We start from the raw sequence: 12,155 nt of genomic DNA on the forward strand, positions 1-12,155 counted from the left end.
ACCTAAGGGCCACCATTTATTTTAATATTTTTATCCTCTCTCATCATCATCATCACAACCCACCCCATTTTTTTATTAATTTCCTCTCTCTCTCACACATACAAAAAGGGAAAGAATTAATTAATTTTTCTTTTTTTCTAATTTATTCTCAATGGATCACCGTATACTCATTTCCATATATAGTAGATTTGACTTGGAGTTTGACCTGTGGTTTTTCTCTTTAAACTGGAGGGTTTTTTTACATAAAATCTTGTGTTCATTTTCTTTTGGGTTCATATTCTTCGCTAATTCTTATTACTATTTTTTCAGCAATTATTTTAATTTACACAATTAATTATTCTTTAATTAGGACCCAACAAGTAATATTAGATCTTAGTTAATTTGTGGTATGGAATTAATTATATAAATTAAAATGAAAAAATTCACAGGTATAATGATTAAATTGACGATTTCAAATTATTTTATTTAGAAGTGGAAGATGGAAGATATTCTTTATTGCAAAGATCTATATGATCTTATTAAATTAGGAACTATTAAGCTAGCGAGAGATTAGAAGAAGATTGGGAGAAAATGCACAAAAAAGTTGTCGGAACTATCCGAAAATGTGTAAATATTAGTGTCTACCGTCACATAAACAAAGAAGTTAATGGATAAGACTTTTGGAAGATATTGGAGATTATATACGAGAGGAAAAATTCTCAAAATAAAACTTTTGTTATCAAAAAGCTAATGAACCTAAAGCTATAAGATGGGCGGTCAATAGTAAAACACTTGAGTGAGTTCTAAGACTTGGTAAATCAATTGAACGCCATTAAAAAAAACTATAGAGGATAAAATGCAGTCATTATTGCTCTCGTGTTCATTGCTTGACAGTTGGGAGACATTGGTGGTGTCTCATAATAATTTAACTCTAAATAGTATTTTGTCATTATCTTTGTAAAAGATGGTCTCTATAATAAAGAAATTAAAAGAAAAGATATGGGCATTGATAACCCACAGGCTCTTATCATAGAGAGTAGAGGTAGAAGTAATAGCATATATCATAAGGGGTGCAATAAGTGAAAGTTCAACTATTATCATTGCAGCAAATAAAGGTATATGAAACGAAAATGTAGAGCCTAGAAAAAAGGGACATAATAATGAGAAAAATCAGAGAAAGGCAAATGATCAAAATACCATGGCAACTGTAGCTAATGATAAAGAACTGGTTGTACTTTCTTTTATTAAGGATCATGGTCATGTTACTGATCATGATACTGGTGGGATGTTGATCTAGCAACATCCTATCATGCTAAACCTAGGAAAGACATATTTATTATGTATCAAAATAAAGATTGATAACACCAACTATGGTGAAATAATTGGCATTTGCGATGTCTATATACATACAATTGTTGATTGCACGTTGACTTTGAAAAATATGCGACATATGCCTTATTTGTGTCTAAATCTGATTTCTATTCATGCCTTAGATCTAGATGGTTATTACAACTTATTTGGTGATAGAAAATAAAAACTCACTAAGGGTTCAATTGTGGTTGCTAGAGGTAGATTGTGCCGCACATTCTGCAAGACTCAAGTGAAAACAATTAAGGGTAATATAAATGTAGTTAAAGATGATGCTTTGCCAGATTTATGGCATAGGGGATTGACTGATATGGGTGAGAAAGGGCTGCAAATTCTAGTAAAAAAGTATCTCATTTCTTTTGCCAAAAGTACAAGTTTAGATCCTTTTGATAATTGTTTATATCGCATATAACACAAAATTTCTTTTAATAGTTCTTCTAAAAGAAAAATTAATACACTTGAGTTAATATATTATGATGTATGAGGTCCCATTGATGTGGAACCATTAAGCATTAGTGAATATTTTGTTATCTTTATTAATTCTCATGAAATATTTGAGTATTTATTTTGAAAAGAAAATATCAGGTTCTACAGTACTTTAAGTAGTTTCAAGCTATGGGGGAAAGAGAAAAATAAACATCCTTAAAGTATCTTCGCAGTGACAATAGTGGCAAATACATTTCAAAGAAATTTGAGACTACTATTTACAACATGGAATCAAACATGAGAGGACCTTTTTTATATTCCTCAACATAATAGTGTTGCTGAAAGGACAAATACAACCATTATAGAGAAGGTGAAATGCATGCTTAAAATAGCTAATCTACCAAAGCCATTTTAGGGTAAAGGACTTTACACCGCTTGCTATCTAATGAATTGCTCTCTATTAGTTACTTTGGATTTTGATATTCTTGAGAGAGTATGGTATTGAAAAGATAGTACCTATTGTCACTTGAAGGTATTCGGGTGCAAGGAATTTATGCATGTGCCTAAGGAGTAGAGATAGAAATTTGATGACAGAACTATTCCATGGAGATCTGAATTTTGGGTACAAGTTATCGGATCCATTGAAGAAGAAATTCATCAGGTCAAGAGATGTGATCTTTCATGAACACAAGACCCTGTTGGACTTTAAAAGTTAGAAAAGACTATAAAAAATGAAGAAATTCCTCTTCCTATATTGATTTCTTGTGACATCCCAGGCGCTAGTTAAGACAATTGGGTGTCAGATAGAGATTTAAAATAACGAGTGCATGATAATATTTATGCAGCGAAATCAAGACCTTAAAAAATCCCTTACAGATACATATATTGTTCCAAATACATACATCACTATGGCCAAAAGTGGCTATAAAATACAAAATATAAGCACCACTTTTTTCACTATGCTACTAGAATTCATCAGAGTGCGGGAACAGACATGCACTCAGACTCGTGGATCCACGGGATCCTCATAGACTTCTAAGGGTAGGTCTGCCTGTGGTTCCTCATTTTCTTTCTCATCTTGGGGGGAGGGGAATAGAAAGAGTAAGTTCCATATGCTCATTAAGGAAAATAGTATTAAATTAACATCATAAGATTTCAAAAGTTTATTATTTTATCTTATCGTTTAGCTTCCTCGTTTACCTAACTCATCATTATGAAAAACATTTATTTGAATATCAAAATAGTATGTTAGCACAAAAAATCAAATATACATACATCATGCAAAATAATTAAGAAAATTAAATAAATTATGAAATGCTCAGATATTTCATGTCATGTTTTGCGAAGTCGTTACAAACTTCCATCTATGAGAGCAAATACAGATACAAATTTCTAACAGTCCAAGTAGAATGAGCAAATCAGATACAGATACGACAATTTGCTCAAGCCTACTTCCGGCTGGCAAATCTATGACTATGGTCGTACCAACCATAGTGGTCCTAACAGATAATTTATAGTCATAACATTACGTAGTCACAGGTGACCCCTACAGATAGTGCGATACCACTATCATCAGAGGGCACGTTGTCATCCACTGGGAACGATCCTCTTATATTTTTCCAGACCAGATAGGGGAGGGGGAAACATATATCCCGAAGGATAAGGAGAACAGATACCCCTCAGAGATAAAAAGCCTAACGAGACACTAGATACAACATGCATATCAATACAGACACACTTCGAACCATATAAGCTTTATTCCACTTTTTTTTTTCTTTTTTTTCCTTTTATCATCATGAACTACATATTATATTTGTTATACGCAAATTCATCAAGTGTCAGTAAATCACACAGCATGCTTGAAAATCAGAACAATTCGACTCATTCGAATACAGAGGGACACAAAACAGATAAAATAACTATTATATTAAATTTTCTTATCTAAAAATACTCTTTAGGACTTAAAAAATAATATTAGATTCCTTACTGAAACCTCAATGTTTTCTCCTTCACTGTTTTTCTTTCTTTTTCTTCTTCTCTCACTATTTTACTATCACTCACTCTCTCTCTAAATCTTTAAAAAATAGAAGAAATGGAAGTGTGGAGAGGAAGGGAAGGTGAAGGACAATTTATAGAACTTTAGAATCGTTAGATTTGTGCCAAATGGTAAAATTTGATGAAGAGAGAGGAGGAAATTATTCTTGGAATAAAAAACGAAGGAGGAAAATTTCCTCCACTGACAATGGTAGCGCACCTCCCAAGGCAGCAACAGAGTTGCAGACTAGTCTGCAGGCGTACAGGCCTGTTGCCGTACGCGTATGTCCTGACCCTGTGTCGTGTGCACGTCTCGTTCGTGCATGCATGCAGAAGGGATGTGTGCGCTGTACGCACGTCTTCTGTGTGCTGACATGCGGATGGGATGTGAACGCTGTGCGCACACCCTATGGCTACTATGCATACATGTGCACGTGCACAGTGCCCAACATCTGTGCGGGAAAACCTGTTTTCCCCCAGGATTTTTCCCCGCGAGCTGGTTTTCTCCCATTTTGCTATTTTATGATTTTTTTTTTCTAATTCTTCTTTTTTGAAATAAAACAAAGTAATGTAAAATAAATTAAAATTATGAATCTCGAGAATAACGTAAGTTAATTTAAATTTAGGACGGCCAAAGGCCCGAATAAATAAAGTTTTCAAATCATTTCAGCATAGTGATGGACAGGGTGTTACATCCCTCCCACCTAAAAAAATTTGGTCCCTAAATTTGTCTCGAATAAGTTTGGATACTTCTTTCGCATTTTGTCCTCTAACTCCCACGTCGCTTCTTCCGAGGTGTGACGTTGCCATTGTACCCTTACCATAGGAATCATCTTGTTACATAAGACCTTATCAGTTCACCCGAGAATTTATACAGAAACCTCCTCATAGGACATATCGACCTGTACTTGTACCTCATCATGAAGAATAACATGAGAAGGATCAGGGTGGTATTTCTTCAGCATCGAGACATGAAAGACATCATATAAACCCGCGAATTCCCAAGATAGAGTGAGGCGATAAGTCACGGGTCCAATGTGCTCGATGATAGGAAAAGGTCCCACATATCGAGGGCTCAACTTCCTTCTCTTTCCAAACCGCATCTTGCCTTTGTAGGGATAGACTTTTAGGAAGACTTGATCTCTTACAGAAAACTCCAAGGGTCGCCTACGATTATCGGCGTAACTCTTTTGGCAGCTTTGGACAGTTACCAAATTCTTGCAGATGATTGCGACTTTCTCAATGGTTTACTGAATGAGGTATAGTCTTAAATGGCGCTGGTTCCCGACTTCACTCCAGCAAGTAGGGGAACGACAAGGCCTTTCATACAAAGCTTCATACGGAGCCATATCGATACAGAAATGGTAACTGTTATTATAAGCAAATTCACAACGAGAAATATGCTTATATCAGTTATCACCAAAGTCGCTAACGCGAGCACGTAGCATGTCTTCCAATGTCTTAATCGTACGCTCAGACTGACCATCCGTATGGGAATGATAAGCAGTGATGAAGTACAACCCAGACCCCAAAGCTTCTTGAAAGCTGTCCCAAAAGTGAGAAGTGAATTGAGGGTCGCAGTCGGATATAATAGATGTGGGAACTCCATGGAGTCGAATAATCTAATCCACATATAGGCAGGCTAACTTACTCGTTGAGTCCATGGTTAGAATAGGCAGGAAATAGGCAGTCTTGGTCAGCCTATCTATAATGACCCAAATGGAATTTCGACAAGAATAAGTCCTGGGCAATCCGATGATAAAATCCATAGTCATGTGCTCCCATTTCCATTCGGGAATTGGAAGACCCTGTAGCAATCTACCGAGTCTTTGATGTTCTGCCTCTATCCGTTGATAAGTAAGGCAGCGGGAGACGTAGTCGACTATATCCTTCTTCATTCATGACCACCAATATTGTCGCTTCAAGTTCCAGTATATCTTGGTACTCCTGGGATGAATGGATAACTTTGAAGCACAGGCGGTCTTGAGTACATTTGTGCGTACTGTATGGGTGACCCAAATTCAGTTCCAAAATCTAAATAATCCATCATTAGAGCCGTTGAAATAATGAGATTCATTCGAAGTGAACTTACACAGGCTCTTAATAAGTTTCGGGTCAGTGGTCTATGCTTTTTAGATTTTCATAAAAAAATCCGATAGGGCTAAGATCTCGGTGAGGTAGGTGCCTTTGCCGTAATAGCTAAGGCGGAGCGATTGCACGGTGTCCATTATCTTCCAATTGGAGGCCATAGTTTGGGCTAGCACAGTAGGCTCTCGTTAACTTAGGGCATCGGCGACTACATTCCCTCTCCTAGGGTGATAAATGATCTAACAATAATAATCTTTCAGAAGATCCATCCAATGTCTTTATCTCATGTTTAACTCCCGTTGTGAAAAGATATATTTAAGACTCTTATAGTTAGTGTAGATTTTGAAAGTCTGGCATACAGGTAATGTCGTCATAACTTCAAGGAAAAGATAATGGCTATCAGCTCCAGGTTGTGGGTAAGGTAATTCTACTTATGGAATTTGAGCTATCAGGATCCAAAGACGACTACTCTACCATACCGCATCAGTACACACCCCAAATCGATATGAGATACATCACAGTAAACTTAGAATCTCCCCTCATTGTCCGAGAGAATCAACAAATGCGCAGAGGTGAGACGGCATTTCAGCTCCATAGAACTTTCACCGCATGCATAATTCCAAATAAAGGGTACACCCTTTTTGGTGAGTCAAGTCATGAGGGCAGCAATCTTGGCAAATTCGTCAATGAATCATCAATAGTAGCCTGTTAAGCCAAGAAAACTACGTATCTCAGCCACATTGGTGGGTGGGCTCCAGCTGGTCATTGATTCCACCTTAGACGAGTCTACAGAAACTTCTTCAGTTAAGATTACATGACTGAGAAAAGAAACTTGATCTAACCAAAAGGAAACTTGCTTAGTTTTGCATATAGTTTGTTTTGGCAAAGGGTGTCTAGCACTTCAGCCAAATGTACATTATATTCCCCATGGCTTTTGAAATACACCAGAATGTCATTAATAAAGATGATGACGTATCGATCTAGTGCGTGCCGAAAAACTCAATTCAGTAGGTCCATGAAAGCTGTTGGGGCATTGGTCAATCCAAACGACATCACCCTGAACTTGTACAATTCGTATCTATACCAAAAAATAGTTTTTAGAAGATCTTTTTCCTTCACTCTCAACTGGTGGTACCCGATTCTGAGATTGATCTTAGAGAAGACCATGGCTCCTTACAATTGATTAAAGATATCGTCGATCTGGGGTAAGGGGTACTTGCTTTTTGACGGTCACTCGGTTGAGTTTTCTATAGCCCATGCAGAGTTAGAGGGTACCATCCTTTTCTTTACGAATAACACTAGAGCGCCCCAAGGAGAATGGCTAGGGCAAATGAATTTTTGGGTGATAATATCAGAAAGTTGATGTTCCAACTCGGTTAGTTCAGTTCCACTCATGCGATACGCAAGCTTCGAGATTAGTTGGGTTCCAAGTGATCATTCAATTAGGAACTCTACCTCACATGGAGGAGGTAGACTAGTGAGTTTAATGGCAAAGACGTCAGGAAAATTGCAAACAATGTGTATTGAACACACAGCAGGATCACCATCCATATTCATGTTCAATTGTAAGGAAAATGATAACAACTTTTATTTCGAGGATCATAAAGTTACAATTTTATTTTCATAGTCTATTATACCTCTATACTTTTCCAACCAATCCATTCTTAATATTACATCAAATCTTACAAAATCTAATAGTATCAAGTTTACACATACTTTTATCCCTGAAGTCTTTATCTTACAGTCCTTATATACACATTGAGCCTCTTGTAGTCCCTTAGAGGGAGTTCCCACTACTAGCATTTTTCCTAAAGCTTTTGGTTTCAATTCTAGATTATTAACAAGTGCACAGGAAATAAAAGAGTGAGTTACACTAGTATCGATTAAAGCCTTGGCAGGAGTATTATGAATAGAAAGCATACCCTGGATGAGAACAGGAGCAGGAAGGACTTTAGTTTCATCTAAGTGGTACACTCGAACTTGTGCGATGGGTCTAGGTACATCCTTCAGTCGCTGAGGGCAGTCTTTTATAAGGTGTTGGGTGTTTTCGCACAAATAGTAGGTGTGATTGATATGTCGAAAAGGTAGGTCATCATACAAATGACCACAATGTTAACAAGGTGGGTTAGTTCGGGCAGGTGAGGCTGTAGATGGGGGCAAGGCAGGAGGAAGGGAAATTATGGTTCGTTTATCTGGGGTGTTACTTACTGGGTCAGGCAATCTCTTTATAAGTTGTTGGGGCAATTTTTGGGCTTAAATTCGAGCAAAACGTTGGTGCTTACTCGAGATAAGATCTTCGACCAACTGGGTATGCTCAAGTACCTCTGCATACGAGCTGGGTCTTAGCATCGCGACTCAGTCATAAATGTTGGCACGAAGGCTCTTGACAAACTTCCTAATCTTTTGACTTTTGGGGGTGACCATCAAAGGGGCAAACCTAGACAGCTGAACAAATTTGGCTATATATTGGGCTACATACAAGCTTACTTGGTATAGGTCCTGGAATTCTTCCTCTTTCTTTTTCTGAACATAAGCAAGGAAGAAATTATCAAAGAAGGCATCCATGAAAACTTCCCAGGTAGTAGGGGTAGGCAGTACTTCTTTTTTAAGTCGCCACCAATGTTTGACTTCATCGTTTAACATAAAGGCTGTAAGAGGGATCTTTTGTTCTTCAGTTAGGTCTAGTACAGAGAAGAACTTTTCTATTTGTAGGATCCAGGCTTTGGTTACTAATGGATCAGGGCCACCTTCAAAGTGTGGGGGTTTAAGTTTCCTAAACTCCTCTATATTATAGGAGATAGACCAATTTGGGTTTCAGAATTCAAGGGCAGGGGGTGGACAAAGGTTGGCTTTATTTTTTCCTACGGTTATAGTTAATCCTTGAACGGCTTGGAAAAGTTCTACAAATTTAGCCCTGGTTCGATGATTAGGGGCTTCAGGTTATTCAACATGCTCTACAGATGATCTTCCTCGCATCATTCCTATAAAAAAAAAAAGACATGAGTTGGAGGTTTAAGTTTTGAAAGGAGGACATTTATCTTTTCTAGGTACTCTAAATGGTTTATCTATCCTAGACCTCAGTGTAAGGGATTTGTTCCGTGATAATCTGCTCTAATACGACTTGTGACATCCTAGGTTCCAGTTAAGGCGATTGGGTGTCAGATACAAATTCAGAATAATGAGTGCATTATAATATTTATGCAGTGGAATCAAGACCTTAACAAATCCCTTATAGCATGCTTGAAAATTAGAACAGTTCGACTCATTTGAATATAGAGGCACACAAAACAGACAAAATAACTATCATATTAAATTTTCTTATCTAAAAATACTCCTTAGGACTCGAAAGTAATACTATATTCCTTACCAAAACCTCGATGTTTTCTCCTTCACTGTTTTCTTTTTTTTTTCTTCTTCTATCATGATCTTACTATCTTTCTCTCTCTCTAAATCTTTGAAAAATGGAAGAAATGGAAGTGTGGAGAGGAAAGAAAGGGGAATGGCACAGTGTGTGCCACCAGTCCGTTGCACGAAGTGACGCATGGACGGCCTGCCTGCGCACGACAGGACGCACTTGTAGGTCCCGACCCCACACCGTTTTCGTGGATGGGACATGCATGCTGTGCGCATGTCCTGTGCATGCTTGCGTACAGAAGGGACGTTCGCGCTTTGCGCATGTCCCATGCGTGCTGGCGTGCAGATGGGACATGCGTGTTATGCGCACATACCGTGTGTGCTGGCATGCGGATGGGTCGTGCGCACTGTGTGTACGCCCCACGACCACTGTGCGCGCACACACAGTGCCCAGCACCCGCGCGGACAAACTTATTTTCCCATGAGATTTTTCCCCGCGGTCAGTTTTCTCTCGTTTCGCCATTTTCTGATTTTTTTCTAATTTTTTCTTTTTGAAATAAAATAAAATAATGTAAAATAAATTAAAATAAAAATAATATTAAAATTAATAAAATAAATAAAAATAAAAATAGATTAAAATCACGGATCTCAAGAATGGAGTAAATTAATTTAAATTTAGGGCCGCCAAAGGCCTGAATAAATAAAGTTTCCAAATCATTTTAGCATAGTAATGGGTGGGGTGTTACATTTCTTCTTTGATAAGATATGTCATTAGTGAAAGAGAAGGGATTGATGATGTGTCAACACTAATAGATCTTAGTGATAATGTTGGGCAGGAGGAGCAACCTCTTTTCCATCAGAGTAAAGAAGAACCTCAAGTGATAAGGTCAACTAGAACACATCACCAATCTACTAGATATTCGAGTTTTGAGTATGTCATAATTACTGAAGAGAGCGAGTCACAGAGTTTCCAAGAAATTTAGAATCACAAAGAGGGAGCTCAATGGATAAATGCAATGCAAGAGGAGATGAGTTCTTTAGAAAAGATTTATGATGATGAGAATCAAGCTAACATGTTGACTAAGGTGGTGATTCGTGTCAAACATCAATTTTGCACTAAAATGGTGGTATTGAGTGACAAATGAACAATTGATATGTGGGCATTCCCTCACGGACTTGAGGGGGAGATTATTAGTTTTATCCCATCAATATCAAGAAGAAGATAAGAGTAAGCCATACACATAATTGAAAAAGAATTGCCTCTAACCTCTTGCAAATTTTTAGTGGCATAGTAAAAATAAATTCACAGGGTTTTTATAAGATTTTTTGAGTGGAAAAATTGATCTTCACGACTTCCCTCGCCTATAAAAGGAGAAGCTTTGAAGTGGAGAATCATAATTCGAGAAAAGAAAAAAGCAAAAAGAAAAAACGAGAGACAATGTGTGTGTGAAAGAACAGAGAAGAAAGAAAGGGAAGAGAGAGAAAAAGAGAAATAGAAAGGCTCCATATATGTATATATACATACACACACACCCCCACACCCACACATAAGTATATATATATATAAAGATTTATGGCCGCTCCTAAAAAGAAAAACAAGGGGCCACCATTTATTTTAATATTTATTTTCCTCTCTCTCATCATCATCATCATCACACCCCACCCCATTATTTTTATTGGTTCTCTCTCTCTCTCTCTCTCTTTCTCTCTCTCACACATACACACACACACACACTCACACACGTACACAAAAAAGGGAAGTAAATAATTGATCTTTCTTCTTTTATGATTTATTCTTAGTGGATTAACTTGTACTCATTTCTAGATGTAGTGGATTTGACTCAAAGTTTGATTCGTAGTTTTTTCCTCCATATTAGAGGGTTTTTCACGTAAAATCTTATGTTAATTTTCTTTATTAATTATTATTATTGTTTTTTCCAACAATTATTTTAATTTACACAATTAATTATTCTCTAATTGAGACCCAACAATGCACATAGAAAAAACTTCATACTAACATTAATTTGAGCATTTAGTCATGCCAGATTTGATTTTCCCATTCGTTTCTCATTCTTCCTACGAAGATATAATAGTATACTAGTAAAATAACATGATTAATATCATGTATTTGGCATGGTGAAATAGTGAGCAATTACTGAAAAAAGTTTAATATTGATGAGAGTTCAAAATCATGGAAAGGATGGTATCTGTGATATTGGAAAATATGTAATGGTTATTCAGTATATGTTTAAGTGGTGTTAAGATAATAACAAGATATATTGAGTACCTCTATCTATATTATCTTCCTCTAATTCATCTGAATTCTCTATTGCTCCACATGGTGTTGGAAACAATTTTTTATTTTAGAAAATAATTTTGAACTTTCACATGGAAATAAAGTGTCTCATCATGTATGATATTTTTTTGAATGACTTCTTAACTTATAATTTGTCTTATGCTTCTCTATATGTTGATTGTTTCAGTGGCTTGGGTTGCTCATATTATCATTTATCTATTGATCAATCCTCCTTTTTCTCTTTTCTTGAATGAGGTTTTCATCAAGTTGGATGGTGTCAAGGGTAATATTTTGAATTCTTCTGTATGGTTTAATGTTTTTATATTTCTTTTTTTTCTATTAAATTTTTTAATCTAATTTGGCTTGCATAGTTTGGAACGAATACTAGGTCTTCTAGGTACAATAACAATTGCTTTTTTTCTTTTACCTTTTGCTTGTAGTGAAAGCTGGTGATGACGCTTCGTCTCATATTAATTTTCATTACAATTCATCTAATCTAATGGAGTAATTATCTTTGTGGTGGTAGTATTTTTGTTCTTATTGATATATGTTTTCTTATTGATTCAATATCTTTATTTATAAGTGAGGAGCTATTTTAATGAACTCTTTT

The sequence above is a fragment of the Carica papaya genome, chromosome 8 (assembly GCF_054855325.1).
Source record: "Carica papaya isolate Zhongbai chromosome 8, ASM5485532v1, whole genome shotgun sequence".
Lineage (NCBI taxonomy): Eukaryota > Viridiplantae > Streptophyta > Magnoliopsida > Brassicales > Caricaceae > Carica > Carica papaya.